The sequence below is a fragment of the Camarhynchus parvulus genome, chromosome 1 (assembly GCF_901933205.1).
Source record: "Camarhynchus parvulus chromosome 1, STF_HiC, whole genome shotgun sequence".
Taxonomy (NCBI): Eukaryota; Metazoa; Chordata; class Aves; order Passeriformes; family Thraupidae; genus Camarhynchus; species Camarhynchus parvulus.
This window is the reverse complement of record NC_044571.1, coordinates 21,351,193-21,378,885: the sequence shown is the minus strand read 5'-3', so window position 1 is coordinate 21,378,885 and position 27,693 is coordinate 21,351,193.

Sequence of the window (27,693 nt, the reverse complement as noted above, 5' to 3'; positions counted from 1 at the left end):
TTTGTCTAATCAAAAAACTGCAAAATAAAGGTGAGGCAGGAGAAAGGAGTCTAATTTTTCCAGTCTCAGATGACAATTGAAGCTTAAACCACAAAAAATACTGGCGCATGAAATCTCACTCTCAGCAAGTACCTTGAAAACAGAGTTACTGAAAATAAAATGAAATAAATTTTAAAAATAGTTTAAATTCATGTTGTATGAACTGTAAGAAGAGTAACAAAAGCATTACTAAATATGATCAGGGGCATGTATCATCTATGAGACTAGGGCTGCAGAAAAAGTCTCCAAAACATAATTTATGCAACATTAAATTGTTATCTTTCTTAATTGTTAATAACAAATTACATAATAACCAAAGCATTTGTCATAAAAACATAAAACCAAGGAAGTACAGAAATGGATGATACATTTATAAGACCAAGTGTTGGTGTAGCAATATGTCAGGAAAATGTGACATGATGAAGATTACCTCTAAAATATGACAATCTTTTGATGTTAGCTGTGATATGAGAGCCTAGTGAAGAATTCTCTTCTGTAACTTTTTTTATTTCCACACGCTCAGCAAAGGCATCAGGAGCAATGACATGTAGTGATTTAATGACGGGATTAAGAAGCTTGGAGTGACTGTATTAGCAAAGTGTTCTTTTACTACACCCCAGGTCATGTTCTAGCACTCCCTGGTACAAATCTGTCTTGCACTGACTGATGTGGGGCATGGGCTGTGGCACATATAGCAAACTCACTGGCTTTAATTTGGCTTCCTAGATCACAGTGAACTTTAAACCTCGGATATCTGAGCAAATATAGTCCCAACAGTTGTAACCAGGATTATGCAGACAAGGCTTGTGTTTTGTTAATTGAGGAATTATGGTATAGGTGTGTGTACACTTCCACTGCTAGGCTGGAAACAACCTATGGAGCTCTATATCCACTCCCAGCTTCATCTGCCATGCAATTGCTAAGGCACTGACCTGCTTTAAAATCATGTCTAGTTTATCTATAAAAGTATGGTAAGCTTCAGCTCCTAATTCAGCCAAATGGTATTTGGGTTTGCAAAACATGAATGTCTATTACATGAAGCAGCTGTTGAAGCTCAGCTGCCCTTCTGTGGTGCCACCCACTGCATCAGCTGCTTTCATACCTGGAGCAAGGAATGGGGATAACCAATCCCTTATACCTGAACATGTGCTGATTTTGTGCTGAACATGATTATTGCATTGACTACGTACTGAGCTTAGGGTGACTGTACTTAGATGTACTTAATATCTGACAGATATTAATGGTAGCTAAATCTCACTGTCTGTACAATAAATCATGTTAATTTTAGATTACACAAATAAAAATACTTAAATGAGACCCTAAAGTAGGTGAAGTCAGGATCTGGCTGCCTTTCTTTAAATAAAAAATCAGTTTGTCAGATGACAGAATAACTTTCAGCTCTTTCTGTATTATAGATACTTTCTCTAATTCACATTTTCTTTGCTATTAAGGAGAAAGTTATGTGTTTGCTTACAAAACTGCTAACAGGTTTCAGAGAGCTTCAGAAGCCAACTCAAATATATTTTTTACATCAAAAAATAAATATCAGGCATTTTCTAAAGCTATGAAAGAATTCTGTGACTCTATAGTAACCAAACATGCCCTGCATCAGGCTGAAGTCCATCTCCAAGACTGATTGCTGAAGAGAAGGAGCAGTATCCTTGACTTTCTCACAGCCTGGGCAGGTGGAGGTCAGCTGGCTGTTCTGCACAGCATGGAGCACCCAGAGCATGGATGCTCCCTGGATCTGCAATGAGCTACTTGGAAATCTGCAGTGGCTCAGGGCAATGAGGAAAGGATCATGTGCCTGAGTGCCCTGCAGCCCATCTAAGGTCTGACCTGACTTTTGCCAAGTGAGGGAGGCTTTTTGTCATTAGCTTAAATGAGAGGAGGAGTGCTATAATGAACTGGGCATTTGGCTCAGGATTAGCCTCAACTAAAATAGTGCGACGTATGCAAAGATCTAAAGTGACCATTTTTAAAAAACAAGCAGTTCATCCTCCCACAAAACATTCCATTTATATGAATTTAAGATACATGTTCTTTATAATAAATGCCATCACCATAACAGGAACTATGTCCATGAACAAAGGCTCATCAGCTCATTGCTTAACAGTGCAAAGCATGAAAAGTTCTGCCTCCTTCTGCTTTTAACTACTGATGTCCTTTACAGTATAATTACAACAGCAAAACTGAAGATTCAAGTGGTATTAATTTTGTCCTCTGAACAAAGAAATAGACCTCCCCCTTCTAGTCCTATGAAAAGCACGGACTTTTCAAAATTTATTAAATTGCCAGGAAAATGCCAAAGCATGCTTTCAGGGCACGAGCCAATACTTAGTACTCAATAAATACATCTCATTTTGTCTTAAAATTATTGACACACATGTTAAGAAAAAAAGCAGGTTGTTATGCTTTTTCAGGATAAGGATCTGACCTCCTTTTGTATCTTTGTTTATGTAACATCTGACATGGGATTTTTTAAGCACTGTAAAAAAAACATGCAAAGCATATAACTTATAAACACTTGTACAGAAAATATTTACAGCACAGAAGATTAAACTGCAAAACAAAGCTTCTGCAAGAAATGTTTACCTTTTTATATTAACTATTATCAAGAAAATGTGATTTTTCATTGTTATCAGGATATTAAATTGTCCCAAATTCATTCACACCATAAAGCAAAAGAGTGCTCTGGCAATGGGTCTATTTGATGAATGCACAATGCTTCGTTTTATTTATTTTCTTTTTTTTTTCCCGAGAGCAAAATAAGAAATGGAATATGAATCAAAAAAGGGGGGGTGATGTTAAACTTTGCAAGTAAAGATTTATTGCTGCATTTTTATTTTAAGTTTTGCCGCAAACTTTATGATCTTTATAGGTTTTGATTTGTTTACAGACAGAGTCTCTAGCATTAGCACCCTGACATTTTTGTTTAATATAAACACTGTTTCTTGACACCTTCTGGAGAAAGTACTGAAAATAAATAAAGACAGAAGATGCACATTTTTAAAAAGCCACTATTGAATATGCGCAAATAGGCTTTCACAATGACCATTTCAACAGAAGGGTAAATGTGTTGGTTTGAATCCATGAAGCATTTTTCTTTCCCTCCCCTTAAGATACAACCTATTTCATGTAGTTCAGCTGAATAAATTTTATAGTGGTATGGAACTGAGAAATGCCAGCATCAAAACTTTAATAAACACAGTTTTGGATCTTTGAAAATGAAGCTGTCAACCATGGTTTTGCAAGCATATGGCACATTTTGGAAAGAAAAATATCAGAGAAACACAGTTTAAAGCATAATTTTTCTCTCAAAGCAGGATTTTATTTAATGCTTGGTTTTTTTTTTCTATTTACTGCTAGCTTTATTTTCCTCCTATCCTAGATGATGGTCCTGAAGTGCATAGTTTTGTACAGTGTGGTGTGGGATTGATTAGAACTGAAGTTTGACCTGCTGTGTGCCATTTCACAGCCTGAAAAAGCCCTGCCATGATTGGTCTGGGCTTGCTGCTCCTTCTAAAAAGGAAGATTTTGGGGGACTTAGAAAGCATGTCTCAGATTTTTAATTCTTATTTTGAGAGTTTCTTAATTTTCATGATGTTTGGATAGGTTTCATAACCTTTTTGGAATTAAGTTTCCTATTTCTGAACAAAAGTTTGATGAGTTTCCCTCTTTATTGGCAAAGGGATGAGGTAATGGGGGAAAACCAAACATTTTGGTTTTTTGAAATAATTTTTTCTTTTCCTGTAAATACCATGTAAGAAAAATTGCCCTTCATGACGATTATTTGTTTTTAATAAATAACAAGGTATCGCATACAGAAAATGTTGCAATATACATTATTAAATGTAAAATCATTAGGACAAAACCCAGAATATATAAGGAATAATTTGAAGGGGTTTATGCTGAATTTCCAAGGGTACTAATGCACAAAAAGAAGTAGAAAATTTTATTTTGTCATTCACCTGAAGAGAATTCATGGTACCTGAAAAAGGAAAAGAGAGAAGAAAATTATAACCACTAAGCACTAAAGCACTAAGACAATAAAATCAAAAAATATTTTCTCTTCAGTATTCCCTATAGTCTCCTGAGTGTCTCATATGCTGCTACTTCTCACCTGATTTCCTATCATTGTGGCAAAGACCACCACTACCAACTGCTCTTAAATCAAATTTTTCTGCTACTTTTTGGCCTTCTATTTGGCTTCCCTTCCAAATAACAGTCAATTGCATATGTCACTGCCAAAGTATGGCTAAAGTTTCATGGATCTGAAAACAGTTTAACTCTTAAAGTTTATAAAGAAGGACCTATTGTAAGAAACAATAGAGTAGTTTTTTGGGGTTTTTTAGTAAGATCTCCCCAATTCATTAACTATTTGAAACTCTTAATGCCATCATTTTGGAATTAATAAGTGATTTAAAGTGTTCTTAAATAGTAATGTCAGGAAGGTTTACTCTTACATGGGGTAAGTAGACCTTCCCTTTGTGAATAAGAGCTTAGAAAATCAGATTAATTATTCTAATGCAAACAATTAACGTAAACACAACTTAGAAATGAACACTTGTATAAACATAAGGCAATTTGGTAATATTTAGTGGGTAGTCATGATTGAGAGAAGATTTGGGCAAATAGAGCAAGTAATAACCAGACTGGGTAGCTGCGTATCAATATAGGGTCTTCTGGTACCAGTAGCAGAAGAATGAAATATTCATTAGGGAAGACACATCAGATCTCCACACTGCTGTTCAGACATCCCTATATGTCCTTCTTTAATTGTCTTAGTCTAAAACTAGACACAGCTTGCATTACTTCCACTGGCTTAAGGCTGTTTATGGCATTATTTGAAAGATAGTTCCTAATATCTTTCATGTTCTAATGTTGCTGGTCTGCTACTTGTGGCTATGAACTTGTCCATTTCTGGCTGTACGTGGCTGTACCACTGCGAGGGGTGCTTGCCTAAACAGTTTATCAGTTTGGTGTTGAGCTAAACAAGTGCAACAGCATGACAATGTAATGAAACCGGGTCTGAAAATTATATTTTGGGAAACTGAGCTCAGCTAACATGAGTCATGGCTGTTTCCTTTTGAAAAGATCCCTAAATTTTTGCAATTCCTATAAGATCTTCACACAATTCCTGCCACCGTGAAGGAATAATTCCAAATATTGGTTACCAAAATTGCCTGTAAGCAATTCTAAGGGCAAGAGAGAATCTCAATTAGTATGATGGGGAATAAAAGAGTTAAGACACAATCTTGTAGCCTGGATTCTCATTTTATCTCTGCAACTCTAGTTTTCGTGTATTCACCTCAGTACTTCAATGTCACCTTAGATTTTAAGTGGAGTATAGGTTTGTTCTAAGCCCAAAGGAAAAAAACTCAAGCAGACAAAAATCACAGCAGACAGGACATGCAATGTAATGATATCAAGCAAAGCTCTCTCGAGACTTAAAATCTAAATTGCATTCAATTTTTCATTCCAGAGCTGAAGCAGTCCCTTAGAGAAGAGCATAAGGTTAGTGTCAGGTCTATGAGGTCATGTAGATGTACTCTGAAATTATTTATTAAGTCAAAGGGTGTATATGTGCAGCTACACATTTCCATGCACCCTTCCTTCATTTTAGATACAGAATTTCAGAGAGATTGTCTGGAAAATAATCAAAAGTACAAACTGAAGAAACAGCAGCATTTATATGACTCCCTTTACTGTTGGAGGAAAGATGGGGTTTTACATCATGATCTGAATGCCAGCAAACATAGAACAGCCTCTGAAAGGCAGCCACCTTCAGAGGCCTGGGTGCTTATCTCAAGGAGCCCCCTTTGCAACTTCATTAACAAAAAGAGGTAGATGAGCTTTCAAATGGATAGCAACAGGCACACAGAGTTTTGGTTCCTGTTTTTTTCCTGAGGAAGAAGGAAAAAACCAATGCCTAAGCCATCCTCACTGCAAAAATGCAATAGATGGCAGGTAACATTCATGGGCAAGATGTAGCTATGGTGCTAAAAAAGGTCTCATGAAATGATGCAACCTCTTCTGTAGAGTGACACTGGGCACACCAGGCACAGCAGGCAGGCCATGGTCTGTAACCAGCTGCTTCTTCCTCTCCCCACTTCTGCAAATCCTGCCCTAGTTTCCCATCTAGCATGAGGCTTGTATAGCAGGCTGCTGCATCCTCACTTGTCAGCAGGATCTGAAATTGTTTAATATGGGCTTTACCGGGGAGTGGTCCCTAGTAATTTGGATTTGAAATGGTAAATCTATAAGTGATGATGGTAAGCTCAGACAATAATGTTGCAGTCAGTAGACATAGCAGAATTGAAATGGTTCGTGCACAGCAGTATTGCTACATTCAGAAATTGAAGTTAATGAAACAGCATTCTGGGACTGTGAACTCTATCAACAATTTCCAGGCAAATGCTTGTAGTAAAAGGCTTAAAAATGGTCTTTATTACAGTTTCAGGTTGTTTCCCTTCATCTGTTATAGCCACCTGCCTGCAATGCAGAAAGTATTCCCCCTCCTTTAAATTCTCTGAGAGAGATCAAAATGAACCTGGTGGAGAAGAGATGCAACCATTTCCAATGAAGTCTTTGCAACAGCAAATGACATTTTCATACTGATTGCACTGAAGATGCTGATTGCACTGTAAACCAGCACAGACATTTTGACCAAGAGCAAAGGTTTTTTACAGATATCATATGTAAGCTAAACCAGCCTGCAAGGACACCTGAAGTAGTAGTGTCCTCTTAAATATTTTTTTTTGTAGTCTTAAAGAAATATAGTAGATTAGGTGATGAATCATAGAACCATCTATATGTTAATTTTCCACGTATTGCATTATATATGATCCCATGAACTAGAAGCTTCTAATGCTGTAGTGGTGACTGATGACTCTTGATCATCTTAAAGTCAACATTCCCCAAAGACCTTTACTACGTAGCAGAAATGAGTGTCCAAATCATGTGCTGCAACCCAATATAGTCTCAAAATCTACTATCTCTTCAATTATCAAAGTTCATCTAAACTGCAACAGAAAAAACTTAAAGATTGTTTTCTGCAGATAATGCAGTATTTTCACACTACACCTGGACATTCAATTTACTCTGTGTCTTACAAGACACCTCTAGAACAAACTAGAAAACATGGCTTTCCATTTCATTGCCCTTGCTTCCTTTTAATCACTTAATTCTCTTTTTTCCTATCCTTGGTTTACTGTCCTAATTTCTTTAACACTTCCCTTGGCTTCTATTAAGTTCTCTGAAAGGTTTATGTGCTTTCTTGCTCGACAATTTCTTCCCAGCTCCCATGGCTCTACTTTTAATAACACTGATACATTTCTCTGCGAATTTCTTGGTCTACATTTCTTCTGGGTCTTTGATTTTTCACAGCAAATGGTGACTTTTACGAAGCCTTGTTATCACCGCCACAAATTCACTGCAGAAAGCAATCAGCCCAGCTGCTAAATATGATCTTAGAGGTCTCCAGTGTCTTTATTAATACTAGTATAAATAATTAAGTCCTTTTGTACATTTTTACAATATCTACTGAAGGTGCAAAGGACATTAAATATCAAACCTTTTTCCTAGTATCACATAATCTCTAGTATCACATAATCTGTTTGGGTTTTGGTTGGTTTTTTTTTCTCTAGACTTAAAATAAGGTGTTCCCTACTACTTTTGCCATTGATTTGCTGTGTGGGGCTGTCTGATGTCTATTCCTTTCTTCATGTCTCAGTTAAACTGGTGATAAAAAGGCAGGGAAAATATGGGCTATGCTTAATTATAATGTCATGTTAGTATTTTTATGACATTATCTTCTAAAAATATGCCATGTAACCAATCAATCTGGAATAGAAGAATAAACTGAACAAGACAGGAAAGACTGATATGATGGATTGTATTGATCCAATAGTGCAGTGTACCACATTCTGATAGACTGGAAATGTTCCTGTTGTCACTCCCATTAGATACCATAACCACTGTCAAATTCTGTCTAGAAATGAAATCAAAGAAAGCAATACATAGATAGCCCACATGACAAAATTACCAAATTATTTTGTCTTCATTTTGATACAGTGTGTGACAATAGGCCACTTGTATTGTAACACCAATTTATTTTTGAAATAGCATCAGAACATCATGCTGGAGCAAGCCACATAAAGATGGTTATTGCCTGCAAAGGGATTCATCCTAGCACAAACAGTGTGAGGATTGTTAAAGGAAGTAATATTAAACACATTTTAGCAATCAGTGACTACAGGAACTCTGCACCCACCATGTACTCATCACTGAATGGCTTGTACTGATCATAATGTAGCTGCATTTTGAAAAGAGCTTACAAGAAGATTAATAGTTTGGTGTTCTAATTTTGTTACAGAAAGTACTCTCTGTCAAAAAGATTGTGCTGGAAGAAAGTGTAATATTATTTATGAGAAAATTTGACAAATGGGCAATCTAGGTGAACAGAGTTGGCAAGGTGGCGCTTGGTAAGATTTAAATCTGTTGTGCTAAGGAAGCATCTGCCATGGAATGGCTCCCTCACAATGAGCTCTATTAATAACTTAGATTTGCCAGTGGCATATGGTGTTACAAAAATATATTTGAATGTTCACTTAGTTGCATGCCAGACTGCCACAGAAATTAGACTTGATTAATGTTGCCAATGGGACTACTACAGATTTTCAAGTTGCCTCTAGTTATTCATCAGGTGCCCCATGTCAGTCTGTGCCTGCTATGAAAGCAACACTTACAATATGCTCACAGCTTTAGCATCCATCTCAGTGCTTGTGTAGTTTAATAATTATTTGGTGGCATTTTATTTAGTTTTATTTCAGGTTTGGGATATTTTGGGGCTGGGGGTTTTGCTTTGTGGGATAGTATATCCCAAAAATCACAGAAAAGCCTCATCATCAGGAGTAAACCCAAATGCTTCAAACATTGTTCTGCTCAGGTTTGGACTGTCAGTTTATGAAGACAAGAGGCAATGGGCAGAAACTGATGCTTAGGAAGATCTACCCAAACAGGAGAAAGAACTTTACTGTGCAGGTCACTGAGCACTGGAACAGGTTGCCCAGAGAGGATGTGGAGTCTCCCTCACGCGAGATATTCAAGAACCATCTGGACACAATCCTGTGCAATGTGCTCTGGGATGACTCTGCCTGAGCAGGAAGGTTGGACCAGATGATCTGCTGCGGTCACTTCCAATTTCACACATTCTCTGATTCTGCGATATCACTGTGAATTGGCCAGGAATCGAAAAACTATCACAATCATTTTCCTGCACCATTATCAGGAGAATGAGGAGACCAGATCACTACTGAGATGCTGTTGACTCATACAGAGAACAGATCTCAATGCTGATCAGCTCCACATATCAGATTTTGAAATGCAGTTGATACATCTCAGGTTTCCTGTCTGTCACAGCAGAGCACTTTACTGAAAGCAGCTTGCAGAAGGCAGAGAGCTTAAGATATGCTGAAATACATGGGCCACCACACTTTATCAGACCACTTCTACTGTCTTTTAAATTATCTCAAATACAAAACTAGAAGACTACTATACTAACCTAAATGAAAATTTCAGGGCTCGCCTAAAGTGAGAAGAAAATGGTTTATGATTTCTCTTGTCGGTGAAATTCCTATACTGATCCTTCACAGATAACTGGTCATAATTACCCCACCTGGGGTTTGCTGGCATTGAGGCACAAGTTCATGAGGACTGACTTCACATAGGATATTTTTTTTTTTTCTGGCAATTAACCACCCTGGCTTTAAAATTTTCAACCACTGCTTTCAAACTGCCTTCTGGCATCATGTATGTTTAAGGGTGAAAAACAGAAAAGTCATTTGACACTTAGAGTCAAATTTAGCTTTCCCCCCCCACCCCACTTCAGTGCAGGAGCTGTTAAAAGCAAAAACAACTTCCAGATCTGTTATAACTTTTTTTTTTTTATTTAGAAAATAAAATCTTTTCTTACATGTTCTTTCAACAAATATTTTTTTAATTTAATTTTTCTGTAATTATTTACGATAAAGATGAGTATACAGCAGTCACAGCACCACAGGACACTATGTGGGAAATCTCTCTGCCACTTCCTTGGGTAGTTTGACTGACTGTCTAGGACATGACTGACTGTGATTCAGGACTATTAGTCTTGTGGGTGCTGGTGGTGGTTTCTGTGGAATCAAGAGTAGTCTCCATATTCAGAAACTACGCTGATATTTCATGGCATTGAGTCACATGGACAGACTGGACAGAACACACAAATATGCATAAATAGAGATTCTGCATTCAAGGTCATGATTCTTCATGGCAGTATGCAACAGTTCTCTCTACTGCAATTCCCTAGATTCCAAGGACCAAGGAGGGAGGCTCAGAAAAGCAACAGCTTTCAAAGACCATTTCTGGTATGGAATTAACTCTCCGGTTGCATTGGTACAGCTGACTATGCAAATTCATTTTATAGCTTTTTTGAAACTAGCAATGTCCAGTATTTAATGATTTGTTTTCTCCTGCACCAGGAGCAAATGAACTGGTGGTATGTAAGAAGTGTGAATGTGTCTGTTGATATTCCATTGATCTGGATACTAAGAGTATTTCTGTGCTGTTTGTGTCCTGTCTGCAAGGCAGCTGCTTTCTTTCAAGTATAAAAAGTTTCCTGTAAAAGGTTAACTCACATATTCACAATAAATATCCAAGGTCATAGGCACGTTCTGCCAAGCCCATTATTATTAGGCATTACTCATTTTATTATTTCATTTTATTACCTGACACTATATTAGCAAAATGTCTCCCCATATCCCAGAGCTTCTTTGGACAGAGGGTTGGACTACAGACCTCCTGGGATCCCTTCCTCCTGAGCTATCATGTGGTTCAGTGACATTCTTTCTAACTCAGGGTTGCTCTCAGCGTTCCAATTCATGACATACCACAGTTTTCTGAGCAAAGTGTTGACTTTAAAACAGAGGATATATATGATGTATATCTACAGAAAAATAAAAAATTGTGCTAGTATAATATACTTCCCATTTGCTGCAGAATTCACCTGTGACTTAACCGAATAATAATTTCAAAACAGAACATTGAGTAAAGTGTGCCTACTTACTTGTTCACTCTGCTATTTTTCTTAATTTAGTCTGTTGCAAATATCATTTCCTATGGCTTAAAGAATGACACCAATAAGGATATCTAAAACTATGTTTCACCAGTTTCACACATTATGTCTTAATACAGTGGATTGATAATTCCACATAACACTTCCTAAAATATAGGATTTGTATTGAATTCTTTCTGGCCTTGGGAACTTTTCCCCCCTCTTTGTTCCATCTCTCTAGAGAGGTACTCATTACACTGAGATGAACTGATGTAAATTATAATTTTTCACCTCAGAAAATAGACTGTACAGTGCTTACTGTGCCTCTGTAAGAATTACAAGACTTCAACTCACTTCACTGCTACACCTGAAACTTAAATAAGTGACTTGTCTCTGCTTTTCCTTGGTTTCCCATCTGTAGTACTGATATAGTCTCAGTTTTGTGTCCTTCAGGACTGATAGGAACAGGAAGATGTGGCAGTAAAGCAAAAAATGTAAATACATAGGGAAGAAAAATGCAGAAAATGAATTTTTGGGCTGCCATCAGTGAGTGAAATCTGGTGTCAGCTGAAATGCCAACAACAAATAATAGAAGTGTTTTTATCATATTTGCAGCTGATGTATATTTAGTTAATGAGTTTTCTACAGCACCTACAATTTACTGGGCTAAGGGAGTAGGATAGTAAGTTATAAAAGTATTAATACCACCTCCTTCAGGAGGTCAAATAAAAAGATTACAGTAGGAAATGCTGACACTTTTCCAGACACATGGAAAACAGAGTTCATTAAAAAAACACTGCTGTTCCAAAACCAAGTAATCAGCAAGGGCATTTTTTTCCCTAAAACCTTGTTTGTGTTCTGTTATGAATCATTATTTCAGATATGCATGTCTCTAGTTCAAAATGGTCATTTGCCTGGTTTGAATGATATAAGGAGTAACCATAAGCATGAAATTCCTTTTGATTAAATGAAACGGCAGAAGAAGTGCAACTAAATCTTTTCAGCTGAGACCAGTGTAACATCTGCTTTGCCTGCAAATTGTTTCCTTTAACAGTTTGTTTTAACGAGTTGAAGCTTCTTACTTCAATTGCTGGGGGTTTGTTGTTGTTTTAGCAGGGAGGAGGGGTGGACTCTGATACTTTATTACTCAACGGTATTGTTTTTTAATTAACCTATATATGTACAGGCAGTATTTATATAGGTACATATCTTTGCATCTACATAGTACTTAAACCAAGTAGGTTTAAAACCAGCAGAAATACTTTTATATGATTAGTGAGTTTTTTTTACCCATATGTACGTGTGAGGAGCAACCCCCCCTTGAGCTTTAAATATTGCTATGGAACAGATAAGACCCAAATAGGTGTCAGAATGAGCTCCCTTTTCAGTTCTTTGCTTTCTTGATATATTTTGTTTTCACACTGAGGGAAAAAATGACACAGGGAACAAAAAAGGGTTTGTCTCACTCTAAACTGTGAGTAGTTAATGTAACGTGACCAAAAAGTAGGGAAAGTACAAATTATGGATACTTTTAAGTTATGGACTGCTGTGGGTCACCAGAAAAGTAAAACTCAAGTGAATACTCACAGGAGGAAAAATTAATCATAGCTGTCTTCAGTACAGCCAAGGGAAGCAATCACTCCAAAGGATGCACTCCCCAAAATCACAGAGAGAAATTTACTTTTGGAGTAGTTCTAAATCTGTTCCCAGGTTCTCAGTGACCATTAGCAGTTGAATTACCTTAAGAAGGAGCCTCCTGGTCTAGTTTCTGAGAGAAAACCTTTTCACGTGCTCTGAAATTACTTGTGATATCAAGGAAAGCAGTGGTAGTCAAAGGCCAACTGGTAGATTTTCTTGAAAATTGCACGCATGATCCTGACCTGAAATACTGAATAGACAGACATATTCTCTTTCTAGTATTTTTAGTCCCAGAATGATGCTTGAAAGGATTATTTCGAATAAACTAATTATCCAATCTAGAAGTTTCTCTCCTGAAACATTTTGATGTCAGTCTCCTTTGTAGATAGAGAAGTTTCCAAAAAAAAAACTATGATATTTGGTTTCTTTTTTAATTTTGAGAGTGTTCTCTTTGATAAAGCATAATAGACTATAAAACCTTTCAAATATTTTCAAAAAAATATTTTCAAAAAAAGAATATTTAAGAGGTGAGCTTAAAGATATTCAAGTAATTATCTTGTCTACTGAAGGCACTGGTTACTCTAGTTCCAGTTAAAAAAAAAAGCAGTAGCTTTATATTTACCCTTTAAATTGCCAAAAGAATTTACAATGTGGCTCTGTGTCAATAAGGACAGTATGAACATGTTTTCTTCTCCAGTGCAGATTCCTGGAGATTTTTTTCCCTAAAATGTTGTTTAAACTTAAAGAAGCAGTCAAGTCAGGAAAAATGTAGGGAATTTTTTTTTTGTTTGTGATTGTTTTTATATGTCTGATTAGTCGGTTAGTTTTGGTGAGTATTATTTTTTTTGTTTGATATGCTAAGTCTTGGGAAATGATTAGATTTATGCAAGAAATTATTAAATGGTTTGAGTTGGAAGGGGCCATAAAGATCATCTAGTTGCAAGCCCCTTGCCTGGGGAGTGATGCCTTCTACTTGAACACTTTCAGGGAAGTATGACCCCTCATTCTATCATTGTATGCTCTTGTAAAAATCCCTCTCCAGCTCTGTTGCCAACCCCTTCCAGGTACTGGAAGTCTGATACAAAGATTTCCCTGGAGCCTTCTGTTCTCCAGACTGAACAGACCCAGCTGCCTCAGTCTGTCTTCATAAGAGAAGAGCTCCTCCCCTCTGGTCATCTTGGTGACCATTTTTTGAACTCACTCCAACAGGTCCATGTCCTTCTTATGTGGAGGCTCCAGAGCTGGATGCAGCGCTCCAGGTGGGGTGTCACAAGAGCAGAGGGGCAGAATTACCTCCTTTTCCCTGCTGACCACTCTGCTTTTGATGCAGCCCAGGATAGATTTGCCTCTCTGGATAAGTGCACATTGCTGGGTCATACTGAACTTCTCATCCACCGCCACCACCAAGTCCTGCTCCTAAGGGTAACTCAGCCCGGCCTACATTTGTCCTTGTGTTTCTATGTTGTCTTTACAGGTATATTTTCCAGTCCTTGGCTAGGAAGGTAGTTGTCAATTACAACTACTGTAAAATTACAGCAAAACTACTTGGTTACAACGAATCATGTAAAAAGAAAAGGAAACCTAATTTGTTACTTGAAGGCTTCTCTCTAATGCACTATATTAACTGCGCTTGTAGTCAAGGGTAGTTCTCTATTTCACTAGCAACACGATTACAGCACAACCAAAGATGAAGGCAACATGTTGTTAGGGTATTTGAGTGGGTTAAAACACCTACTAAGAATCAGCTAGCAAATGTTGTTTGTTCTCAATTATTAATACATTCAAATCTGACTGAGATTGTGTATTAACAAGCACAACAGGAAAGGGGGGTTCAAGGGACCAGAAAAGTCTCATTCTGACTCAAGTCTTTGTGACATGGACACACTTTTACTTGCAACTTTCAGAGGTAATGAAACTTCTTAATGATTTCCAGCAAACTGCTGGACAGAAACTATAAAACTATTTCCATCTCAAGTTTTTCAATGCATTTGTTTATTTTAAGATGAAGTGATCATTTTTCTTCCCTCTGGCTTCTTCTTTATGTGGTAAAGTTTTTTTATTGCTGCTGGAAAATGCAGAATATATTACAGGGCTCACAGGGATAGTTCTGCCAGAGATGAAACTGGAATTAACTCCAGAACAGCTTATACCTAATGCAGTGGCATCATATTTAGAAATCAGGTATCAGTTTCAGTTTAAAGAAACAAATTGGACTACAAATTTTCCCATGATGTTGTTCAGTCAAGTGTATAATTTGATTTTTTACATTCATTATACCATATGGTTGGAAGTGTCAGCCAAAAGTCAAATGTCCATTCTTCCCCTACCTCATATCCCAGTTGTCCTGATATTTTAATCATTTTCTAGTTTCCCGCTGTGATGCTGGAATATTTCTACTTGGATTTTCCTTCGCATAGATACATATTTATGTACAAAATATAATTTAATAAACTGTTAACACTCAGATTCAAAATTTGGCTTTGAAGTAAGGAACAAACCTGCATTTTTCATATCTGCATCAGGCGTTGTCAGTGTTCATTTTAGTCTAATTTATTCAATAAACTATGGCTTACAAATACTTTTAACATTGAACAGATGAAGCCTTAAATTTAATTGTGTCGATTGTTTAAAGATAATCCTTATGCACTGTCACTGTCCTGAATATTATTACAGACTCATATCCTGCAGGTATTTTATTCAATATATATGTGCTATCCTGTGTGAGGTGTTATGCATCATCTGTGTGATATAGTCTTTAGTGGAAAGAAGATGATCACTGTTACTAGTTAGAGTAAATACTTTCAGTATTTTTAGGGTATTCTGTTATCTAGTTATTATTAGAATGCTTAGAAATTGTGACAAACTCCATCCATGACATTTTGAAAATTTAATCTCCAACTCCCTTAAGTTAGGGTGTATTTTGTATATTGAATAAAAGAGGAATTTGCCACAATATTTTCAGAATTCTTCATCAGTCTGGATCAACTTTTTGGCTGCATGCAAAGTAAGACTCGAAATGAGCTGTTACATTTGGCTGTTAAAATTGCTGTGAAAGACTTCTTTTAAACTTAGTATCTCATGTTCATAAACGATGTTGTTTATGAACACCACAAGAAATGGATTCTTTTATTTGTAACTTACTTCTTGAGTTCTCTCAGGAAATATTTTCAGATGATGAATAAAGAAAAAAGACTGTATGCTTACAGAAAGAAGGAGCGAAAAAGGCTTCAAAAATGTGAAAACATAACTAAATATAGCATATAATATTTTCCCATCTCCTCTATGAAAAAATTGCCATCTTTTACTTCTATGTGACAGCATGTTTACAAAAGTGTTAACTTAATTTTCAAGTTGTCCAATGCTATCTTGTGCACTAGTTCACATAAGGCAAAAACTGATTTATTTTTGTCCTGGGGTGCTTTAGTTTATTTGATTTTTTTTTTAACCATATGCATTGAAATGCTATGGTATTTTCTTCAGAGAGTTCATTATTACTGAACTAAGGACAAAAACTATAGAAACTAAACTTGCATAATTAACATTGAATTCTAATAGATTATTTATATTGGCTTTCTCTTTTGCATAATTTGCTATTAACTGGTGGGTTTTTTTATATAAAGCACTACCTAAGCTAATTTATCCTTTGAGAGCCTCAGATGATTCTAGATTCAGACTTTTTGTGAATAATATTCACTATGAAATTTGCTACAACCTCAGTCTGTTACTGCTCGTTTTTTTGAATGAACCAAGAGCAGGCCAAGTGAAATATAAAATTCAGTGTAAAATGGTAAAGCATTTAGATATATATATGTTTTGGGATTTGTTTTTTTAATTTTCTTTTGTGCTCCTCCATATGATTAGATTTCTAACACATAAGATAGGAAGAGCCCATTCCTGGTGCAGTGTGGACTGAGACGGGTGATTCAGCTCTCTCCAGCTCTCCTTCCCTCCCTGGAGAAACATTCTTCAGTGTGAAAAGTGATGTGATTTTTTTTTTTTCAGCTAAGTCTGAATATCAGCCCACCCTCATCTTCTTACATAGCCCATCCACAGTGTAGTTTCTTTAAAGTTGTCTTTCTACCCAGGGTATTGAGTCCCTGTGAAATTTCCAGCTACTGTGTCTTCATCAGCACAATGCCAGCACATGAGCTGACTGAATACTGAGATCATCACTTCCCTCACAAGGAGTGACAAGTCAGACCTCTCACTTGTCATGTTTTCCTCGATACAGCAGAGACCATCTGAAGAGTATTCTTTTTTCAGCAATACTCAGGTGACAAGCTGTATTTTTAGCTGTTGACCTTTTGTCAAGAGATCAAAGAAAATGTCTCTGGAAAATCATCCAGCTACAGACAGCTGTGGGTATTGAAAAAAAAGATGGAGATGATTTCCAGGGGAAGAGAGAGTGGTGGTTTATCAGCCTCTTCAGCATATGACTCACTAGGACATTGTCCAAAGACCGAACTATTTCCTGTTGACAACAGAGGTACGCAGCCTGTGTGCATGCAGGATCAAAAGGTTTTTTCTCATAGAGGAACCTACAGGCTATAGACATAATCTGTTCAGGGTAAGATGCAGACACCAGATTTAGACATCAGAGGATGGGTGATAGGACAAGGGTAGTGGTTTTAACTGAAAGAAGGTAGGTTTAGATTCAATTTCAGGAAGAAATTTTTCCTGGCATAGAAAGAACCTGAGGCATTGGCTCAGGTTGCGCAGAGAAGTGGAGGCCCCAGTCTCTGGGTTGGAGGGGGCTTTGAGCAATCTGATGTAGTGGAAGGTGTCCCCTCTCCGTGGCACAGGGGATGGAGCTAGATAGTCTTTAAGGACCCTTCCAACCCAAAGTATTCCATCATTCTGTACTTCTATGATCAGATATGAGATGAGTTGATCAGATGTGAGCTACGGGGCAGAGTTGCTCACTCCCAAGCTCCCCAAAGAGATATGGCAGACCTGACCCAGGCAATCAATACACTCAGGGACCTGCTCAGCTTTTCCTGTAGAGGCCATGTGGGAGGGCCTGTGCTATCCTGCATGCTCCCCAGGTGCTGCTTTAGGTTTTACAGAGCTTGTTTTATACTTGCCAGACTTGGGGGACTGCCTTGGTTCTCATAGGAAACAGAATTGGACCATTTTTTCCAAATTACAAATTAATTCCCCTAAATAAGCAGGATCCCACTTTTCGATTCTTTTAACACAATCAGCTAATTTTTTGGATGATGTCTTTTGGATGATATATGTCAGAAATATAATAATAATCCTCAGGAGATTTCCTTTTGGTAGTAGATAATATTACCAATTTTTTGGTTTGACACAGAATTATGTTTGATTTTTAATTTAATTTCTGCTCTCAAAAAGTTCAGGAAGCCATCTACTGGGTTTTTTTCTGAGGAATCTGAATTTTTTCTGAGGAATCTGACTTTTTTTAATGTCAGCTTTTGATTGTGTTTAATCCTCTCTGAACTCTACATGATTTTTTATAAACCTTTCAGATTATTATATAAAAGTAATTGATATGGAATTTCTGGACAGATGTTAAGTGCATAAAAATGTTTGTTGCGTTTCCCTAGTGAGATGCCAAGTTCATGTGAAATGCCCAATGATAGGGAATTCTCCCACAAAGTACTCAGACTTGATAGTACCAAAAAGTTCATTCTATCTTGGGGAATCCAGAATGATGTTTCTTTAACCTTGCTTCTAGGCATAGCTTTTATATTTCCTGTGGCCTATGCAAGCATTTACATTGGTGCAAAACTAATATGGAAAGACCACTTTTGGGGGCTTTTTGGTTGCTTACGAATTATTTATTCTTGTTTGCAGACCTTGTGCAAAGATCTGAAACAGAAAAATGCCAGACTGAGGGATATTTCTTTGAGAAGCCTGGGGGAGGTACTAAGAAGGAAGCGGGTTTTTTGCTGTCAACTTCATGGAAGGTATCCATATATTACAGGTGAAGGTAAGAGCTTTTCTATTCTCACAGCAAAAAGGAAGCCACAAGGTGACATTAGCACAGCACTAAAACTGATGGATTTGGCTGCTCCAGAGGCTTTGCTTGTCTTCTATTTTTCAGCACCTTTTCAACTAAAAGCCCAGGTAAAATGTCAGTTAGAAGTGCATGCAATGAATACACAAAACCTGAATGGCCTTCAGTGTACCTAGTCTGCTTGCTACAGATTCTTGTATTCATTCCAATGGACATTTACATATAAGGTAAAATAGAAAAGAGGCCATTGCCTCATTGCAATGAAAACTTGATTTCATTATAGCACGAAGTCTGACTTGAGGACAAGATATATGCTGCTTGTAGACAGAAAAATTGAAAAAAAATGCATAAAACTTATAAATCACAAAAATATATCAAAGATTCATTCCTCATTTTGCATAGAACTACAGACATCCTCCCTGCTGAGGGCAGTGCTTTCTGAAGGGTCATGAAGTCAATCCCTGCGGGCACTGCCAGTTGCCAGCTCTGTGCCTGGCTCTCCTGTCTGCCTCCACCCCGCTCCCACCCTGTGCCTCTTAGGCAGCTCCGAGGATGAACAGAGCCTGCAACCAGTATTGGCAGGGGGAAGTCTAGTGCAAAAAAGACAATACAGAAAGCAATTACAAAGACTTAAATAAAGGCTTGCTGTGTGAAAAAGGTGTCCTAGAAAAGGGTGAGTACAGAAATTTTTCTCATCAGCAGTTTTATCTTTTCATTTAAACACTTGCAAGATGACATAGATGCCACCAGGATATCCAGTAATGAGTAAGATCACTGGTAAATGCTATGTGGCCTTACTGAATTTTGATAGGAATCATGTCAATATCAAACTAGCTGGTTTCTGTCCTGTGACCAATTATGCATTTTTCTTATGCTAAGTCTGTTTTATGTTGTTAATAAACCAGATCATATTTTCAAATAATTCTGTTTGTGAAATTTTAGAATTTCTCTCCTGCAACATGCTTTGCTATTTGTTCTTCCATATTGCTACAAAACAAAAATCTTGGGGAAATCCTGTAAGTCTCTCATTTGGTTTGAGACTTTTTCAACTCATTTTCCTTCTCTTTTATAAGTGTTACCTATATATAGTTGCTTTTCCATAAAGATAAAGTCTCAACGTAAACTCTCAATTTTCATCTTTTTCATTATGTCTATTTTATTTTTACAATATTGCTTTTGTTGTAATGGAGTAGATCTTGTTTGGGAAAAAAACCCAAAACCACCACCACCAAAAACCCCAACCCAATCCTTCTTGCTTTTACCAGCCATAAAGCTGCTTCACTGTATGTGAGGGAAAGCAAATATTAAAGTATTTCATACATGAAATAATGTGTTTGTCCACTTCACCTTTATTAGAATGGAGAAACTCCAAAAGAAATACGTGGGATTTCAGTTTTATTGCTCCCCGTTTGATTTCGTCTCTGAGTTCTTCATAATTAATTCAACCGCATTGCTTTAATGAAGGCAATTCTTCAGAAATTCTGCAAATGAAATCTTGCATTGAAAACCTAAATAGCTCCTTTACATAAACAGGGATGTCAATAAAAGTTTACTAAAAATAAATTAGCAATTAAAAATCCAATTCAGCAAAACATCTAATTACACACTCACTTTGAGCATATGTTTAATCTATAAATCCCAGTGGAATTTAAGCAGAAATTTTGAAGTTAAGAAATAGTGGGCCTAAAAATAGTTCCTTAATTGCTATAAAATCATAAAATAATAATATATTTTCATAAAATCTAAAAGATAAAACAAGGGAAGCAAAAGAAATACTTCCTCAATTCTTCTGCTTTGCTCAAGATACAAATAAAAACCCTAAACAGGTAAGTTTACATGGCTTTATTTTGTGGATGGGTTTTCTTTCACTGCAGTAGGTTTTAGGAGTATGATAAAGAAGCTGAAAAAAAGGTAGAAAATTATCTGGATTTCACTCCAAGTTGACTTAAATTTAGGCAATAAGATCCACTGGCAATTTGAATTTGCAGTACGATCTGATATATTTAAAGGCAGATTTTTTAATCAGACCAGGATCAATTTATTGTTAAAATTCTTTTTTGCTAACCTGCAAAATATGCTGATTTTGCACAGAAGTAATGTGGTTGTGGAACATCAGATGGTCGGAAGTTAAGCTTCAACCAAGGTTTTGATGAAGCGCTCCCATAGAGTCACAAGATACAGCCGTAATACAAAATATTGTTTTCTTCCAGGGCAAAAACCCCAAAAACTTTTGTAACTTTATATTTTTAGTTGCACATCAGCTCTGAAGCTCCACAGGAAAATACAGATAGATAGTAGCAGTGTTTTTAGTTACCATGGTGCCTGGAAGGTCACAGCATTATTACTAGACTAACTAAGGCTGAAAACCTGTTATATGGCACCATAAGATTCAGCCCCTTTTTTGAACTTGTCTTAGGGAACTAAAATAGTCACACCAGTCCTAGAGTGCATTTGTAATTTGATTTACCTCTGTGTTGAGATGTGAATTGACATAGTTGCCTATTGTAAGACTTGGCTGTCAAGCAGGAGATCAGATCAAGAGGTCAGCATCAAAGATAAGGACAAACTTACAGATTTTTCTGGTCTGGACAAATGTCAATTATTCAAGCAGAGCCCACAGAAACTCTCAAAGTCAGTATCACAGGGTGACTGAGCACCTAGCTGATGTTCATTTCATATCAGATACTTGATCTCTCTCATTATATAATCCATACCTGCTGCAACAGCAAGTTTGTCCGTATGTCCTATTTTACAACCTCTTTTACTTTTATTGCCTCCTGGGACTACTAAGCAAACAGAAAGAAGAGGGAAAACTTTCTGGCTGGTACATGGGAAGTCTTCACACACTTCAGAAGTTCCTTCACAGCTCGTCTCACTTTACAGCAGCTATGGATGGAAAACAGCAACCCCTCTATAAACTCCACTGTAAATAAATGACCTCCATATGCTTAAATAGCTTAAGGAACACTAGCTTATTAGTGAAGATACTTAAATAGTGTGGTATGTGCAATACTTCTATTCAAGTGAATTCTTACCAGAAAGCTATGCCATGTTTCAAGTAACACAATCATATTCTCTACCCTTATTAATAGAACAAAGCAGTTTGTTAACCAGGATGTACATTCAAGCCTTTGCTTGATTAGTTAAGGGAAATATTTGTTCTTGGCCCATTGTCAGCTCTGTGATTGTGTATCAATGATGATAAGAAAAAACTTTTGCCTGCCTAAAGATGACTTCATTCTGTGATAAAATAAGTGCTGGTAGCTCCTGTTACAAACAGCATGAGTTCCTTTGTTTTCAGTGAGCATTAGCCAAGTATGTGCCCCCATCAGAAATCAAAAGCCAGAATTTATTAAAAAGGTAATGCATAGCATATGAATTCTGAGTACTCAGTGATTTTATGTGGATGTTCTTTGCTTAGTTTGTTCAGATGATCAAGGAAACAAGAAGAATCACTCCTACACAGACCATAAGAATTGTAAAATTCATCTTGAAAATGTAAGAGCTTGAGCTAGTCCAGACTCTGCAGTCCAGCACAAATCTGAAAACTGAGTCTATTTCTGCAGGTAGGGTTATGGGCCAAGCTGAGAGGAGAGTTCTGTGGCATGGTTTGGTTTTGATGCTTCACTTAAGCAGAGTCAGGATGAGACATTGAGGTAAGACGCAGGTGATGGAGTATCAGGTGATTTTATCAGTGTGATGCAGGATGGGCCACAGCAGAAAATCATTCAGTGATGCTGAATGTAAACATTCAGTGATGCTGAATGTAAGTTTGAGAAATGATTTTAAAAAGGTAACTTTTCCCTTTAAAATTACTTTTGTCTTTTCTTGAAAAACATTTTTGAGCATCTTGATTTTTGAACATCTTGACTTCTGCACCTAGACCTGCCCTTTGTGTCTGTCACATTGATTACCTGAGTTATCACTTCAAAGCCAAGGGATCCATCAAAGGCTTGCAAGCATTCACCAACCTCCAACATATAAGCGCTAGGAATGTAATTTCAGTATGAAATATGGAATACCTGGTTTAAAACCAGAATGATAGATTTGCACAATACATTGAAATCCAGCTAAATATCAAGTTTATAATTAGAATTACTATTCTTTAATTTCACTCCACTCTCAATTTTCTCCCCTTCCTCTTTTAGTTTCATTATTTGATCCTCATCTTTGAATTTTCTGTTCGTTCATGTCTTCAAATAATCAGAGAAGTTCAGCTGAAGGTTATGGTTGGCACAATAGTACAACTTAGCCATGTGCTCGCTCAGACAAATGTGGATCATTTTATGCCTTGTATTTGAGCTCATTCTCCATTATCTCAATGTAATTATTCATTAAATACATTCATAACAGGATTTCTTTGAGTCTAAAAAAATCACTAGTATTATTCAAAAGTATTCAAAAGTACCTTTTGGATTCTGCTTTCCAAAAGAAAAAAAAATAAGATGTAAAATTGCTTAATATTAAAAAGAAAACAAACAAAAAAGCCTGCACATTGAACACCAGGCTCTGTCACACACCCATCTCTCTGACTACTATAAGGGATTTTTATTCCAAGTGGTCTCTAATAATAATTTCTTGTATTTTCCTCTTTAAAAATAACCTTTCCCATTCTTAGCATTTGAATAAGTTAAGTGTATGCTTCTCTAATCGGTGTAAGATAGGAACAGAAGAATAATTACATGGCAGAAAGAAATAGTCCAGAACTGGCAGGGGGTTTCTTTATGCAGTAGTAGACTAATGAAAATTTTGGAATCTAATATGATATATCACACTGTGATGATTAGGAATAGCTTCATAGTCAGTTAGAAAGATAGAAAGGAGATGCCTGTCCACTGAAAAAATATCATTAAAATCAGGCCCTAATTTCTCTGGGGAAAGGTAGACAAGGTTTCTCAAATTAATAGATAGAAGGAGTAGGTCCAACAAGGTTCTCATTTGGTTACTATTTGCAAAACTTTGTCATGTGTTTTTCTAGACAATCAGTGAAGCCAGCATGAAGCCAGGAAACATTACAAATACCTTTAACATGGCACTAGGCAGTTAGCTCAGTGATCTGAGCTCCTAAATGGCAGTTCCCTCATTGCTTTCACATTAGATGGATGAGAAGTTATCTGCTACATAAAGCACCTACACTACGTTTCTCATGTAGGTGTCTTAATGCAGAGAGAGCCAAATACAAGTAATGATTACAAATGGTTGTATCAGCCTTACCTTCTCTTCATTACCCCAGAATGATTTTCACCAGTCAGGCCTGATGACTGAAAAGTAAGTCAAATGTGCTTTCCAAAGAGCAGATATCTAACTTAAAGGTGAATTCCAATCGGACTAGAATCCTTGCAAGGCAGCAAAACTCCTGAGGGACAAAAAAGCAAGCTAATTGAAAACTTTATCACTACGTATGAATGAGTAGTATTAGAGCTGCAGTTACTACCATTTAACAATTATTAAATATATTAGTCCATCACAGATTCCCAGTTTTCTTGCTGGAAGCTGGAACATCACAAATAAAATGCTGTATTCTGGTTCTTGTGTAGGGCTTCTGTTTCAGGGGAGGCCATTTATCAGAGTGGAGGTTCAGACCTTCAGTCTAAGAAAAAATGACAGAATAGTGGACATTTAAATTAATAAAGAAATCCAAATTTCATTCTCAGAAAAATAGAAAACACTACAACTTTAAATATCAGTGTACCTTTATAAAAGTATATACAAATATATGGCACACAGAAAGCATGGACAGGAATAATCAACATATGCTAATAAATTTAAATTCATTATTTTTTGGGGTAGTCCTACTAGACATTGTGGAATAACAACATCCTCTCTCAGGTGTCCTTTCCTTCCTCTAAAGTTGCATTGCAAAATTAATCAAGCATTTAAGAAGTGTTATAATGAGCAGAACTGTAGTTTTTCACCAGAGCATGTGAGTTGGGTTCAAGTTAGCATTAGACTGATACTCTCTGTCTCCTGGCAGAAATGGTGTCCTGACAAAGAGACCATCTCCTCTTAGGACATAGTCATTTGTAAACATGGAAAAGGATGTAATGTTTCAGATAATTTTGGAACACTTACTTGATTTTAGCCTCCAACATATTACTCTTGCACCTTGGATTTTTCTCTGTACTAAAAATACAAAACAAAGCTCCAAATACATTGTCGTCACTCTTTGGAACTAATTTTCATTTTTTAAAATACATGATAGCTCCTTATTTTTATCAAATTCTTCACTATTTACATGGACCTTTATTGCAACCCATTTTACTTGGATTAGGTTTTATATAGTATATTAAAACAGATATATAGTATATTCAAACGGAGAGTAGCAAGGAGTCAGATCAGAACCATTATCTTTCAACACCTCATCTGGAATTCCACAATGAATAAACTGCTATTGACAGTCTGTTCTTGCTGCACTGCTCCTTTACAAGATCTTGTCAGCCACACAGTTCACTTGCCATAACCTTTCATACAAGTTCAAATTCCATTCACACCTAACTGAAATAACATACATAGCATTTCTGGGAAATTGTACACTTTAAGGTGTCTGATATGCCATTACTGGAAACAAACATTTTTTTAGGACTCCTGCATTCAAAACAATTTCAAAAGTTCCCGAATCTGAACATAAAACCTTTAGATAAAAATACTTAAGATTACTGAAGATGTAACACTGTCACTGACAAAGAATCTAAGCCACTGTCATTGAAAGCTTTTTTATGAAGGTGAAAGTTATTATTAAATGCATATTTCAAGAGAGACAAAGTGTTTATGGCTTTAGGGCATGCCAGAAATCTGCATAAATTCTGAAAAATTAAAAGTGTTTACTAAAATATTGGAAGGACAAAATTATTAATGCTGTGCACTTGTTCAGGAATTTCTGGTTTTAGACAAGCGTATCCATGTAAGAAGCCTTTTTTCACAAAGCTTCAGCCAGAAACTTCTGAACGGGTACTTTGAGTTGTGAGAAGCTGGCAGCTGGGCAGACTGGATTAGAAATGCAAATTCATAGCTTTTTTTTCCTATTACCTTTCAACCTTTCTGCGCATCTTAGACCTCTCTTTGGGGTGAGTTTTTGATTGTTACAGATTTAATTTGTTGTAGACCAGAGCAGATTGTAGAGATTGCCTATGCTTTCCTCTGGTACAGCAGAGGATATCAGGCTTCTTCAGGCTATCCATCTACCTAGCCAGGTAGTTTGTAGCTAAAAAAACAATCTTGAATAAATTTCTATGACAGTTGGCATGAGTTTAAAAGAATGCTCCACCACAGATTTTGGTTCAGCACAGCATCTGCTGTCTCCACAATAAAGCCATGGTGGGCCTGTTTCACCTCGCACAGTCAGTTCCACTATAAGCAAACCTTTTGAGGCAGGTGAGCTTCTGCAGTAAGGGCAGAATACATATTCCTACTTTCCCAGTAAACTTCATGGGATGAAAATTGTCTTAAAGGTGTTTCATCATCCTCCAGTTTTATTGTTGTCATTTTTAATTCATGATTGTAGCTAGTCCTTTTGCATTTAAAATCAAAGTTAATTACTGAAGGATGTCATATAAGTTTTTTGACATTTAAACAAATTTAAAGTCCTCCCTTGAAGTAAAAGAAAGAATCTACTGCACTGCTATTTGTCTTTTTCTATTCTCATTTAAAGTCTTTGTTAGGTGTCCTGTTGTTTACATAAAAAAAGAAAATAAAAATAAAAATAAAGGGATTAATTTATTATTTAATTATAAGTAGCTTAATATATGTTCATACTAATAAAAAAGTGAGTGTCATTTTCCTGCATGAGATGCATCTTAGTCATTGTAGCTTCCATTTTTATTGTTGCCTTGTTTGTTTGTTTAGGGTTTTACTACTTTACGTCTAAATTTGCTTTACATTTAAATTTGCTAAATTATGTATTATACATAGTGAATGATGTGAAGCAGAGTCAGGGGACATTTAGGTCAGACATCAAAAAAAGATTCTTCCCTCAGAGAGGGGTTGGGCACTGAAACAGCTCCCCAGGGCAGCAGTCACAGCACCAAGCCTGACAGAGTTCAATAGGTGCTTGGACAATGCTCTTGGGCACAGAGTGTGACTCCTGGGGATGGTCCTGTGCAGGGTCAGACCTCAGTGACCCTTGTGGGTCCATTCCAAGTCAGGCTACTCTGGATATGGTTCTATGGTTCTACGCTATAGGGGAAAAAATAAAAAGTCGTTTTTTTCGCTTATGAGTCATGACAAACTTAAGGAGAAGGATGCATAGAAAATCTGAAAATTTCTGAAAATTACCTCCTGCTAAGACATCAGAGTATATAATGCCAGTGGCAACCTTTAAAAATTATAGTAGCCACTGGGAGTAATCATTCAACATTTGGATGGCATATTCCTATTTAAGTATACAAATATGTAGTTATTTCTTCATTTCTGAGGTATGAAAATGTCCAGTAGCTAAAACCAGTCATTTTTAAGTCTCATAAAATTCTTGCTATCTATGTATAAATTAATTGAAAATATACCCTTCACATATAGATAGGGAAAAATGGGAGTCTCACTGCAAATCTAGAATCATTTCTAGTCTTGTGTGTTCCAATTAATTTTGACATGGTTATTTGTATTTTCTGTAAAGCATCAGGTATTGTCTGTGGAAGTCACCTTAATGAATATAAATTTTGATCTTCTTAACATATATTTATATTAATGCATAAATTTAGTCTGAAAATAAATAATTGAAAGTCTGCAAAACCTGATTTCTCACTCTCTAATGCATTGTAGTTGTCAAACTGTGTTTTTTCAGGCCTATTCTAGAGAATAGATAGCAAGCAAGTGAAAGACACACTTCAATGTTCCTCTTTCTCTGATCTTTCAAATATTAAATACTGCCTATTTCTACTTATAAAAAATGGCAAAGTTTTACATATTAGTAGAGGGTTATTAATTCCATTATACAATATCCTTTTTA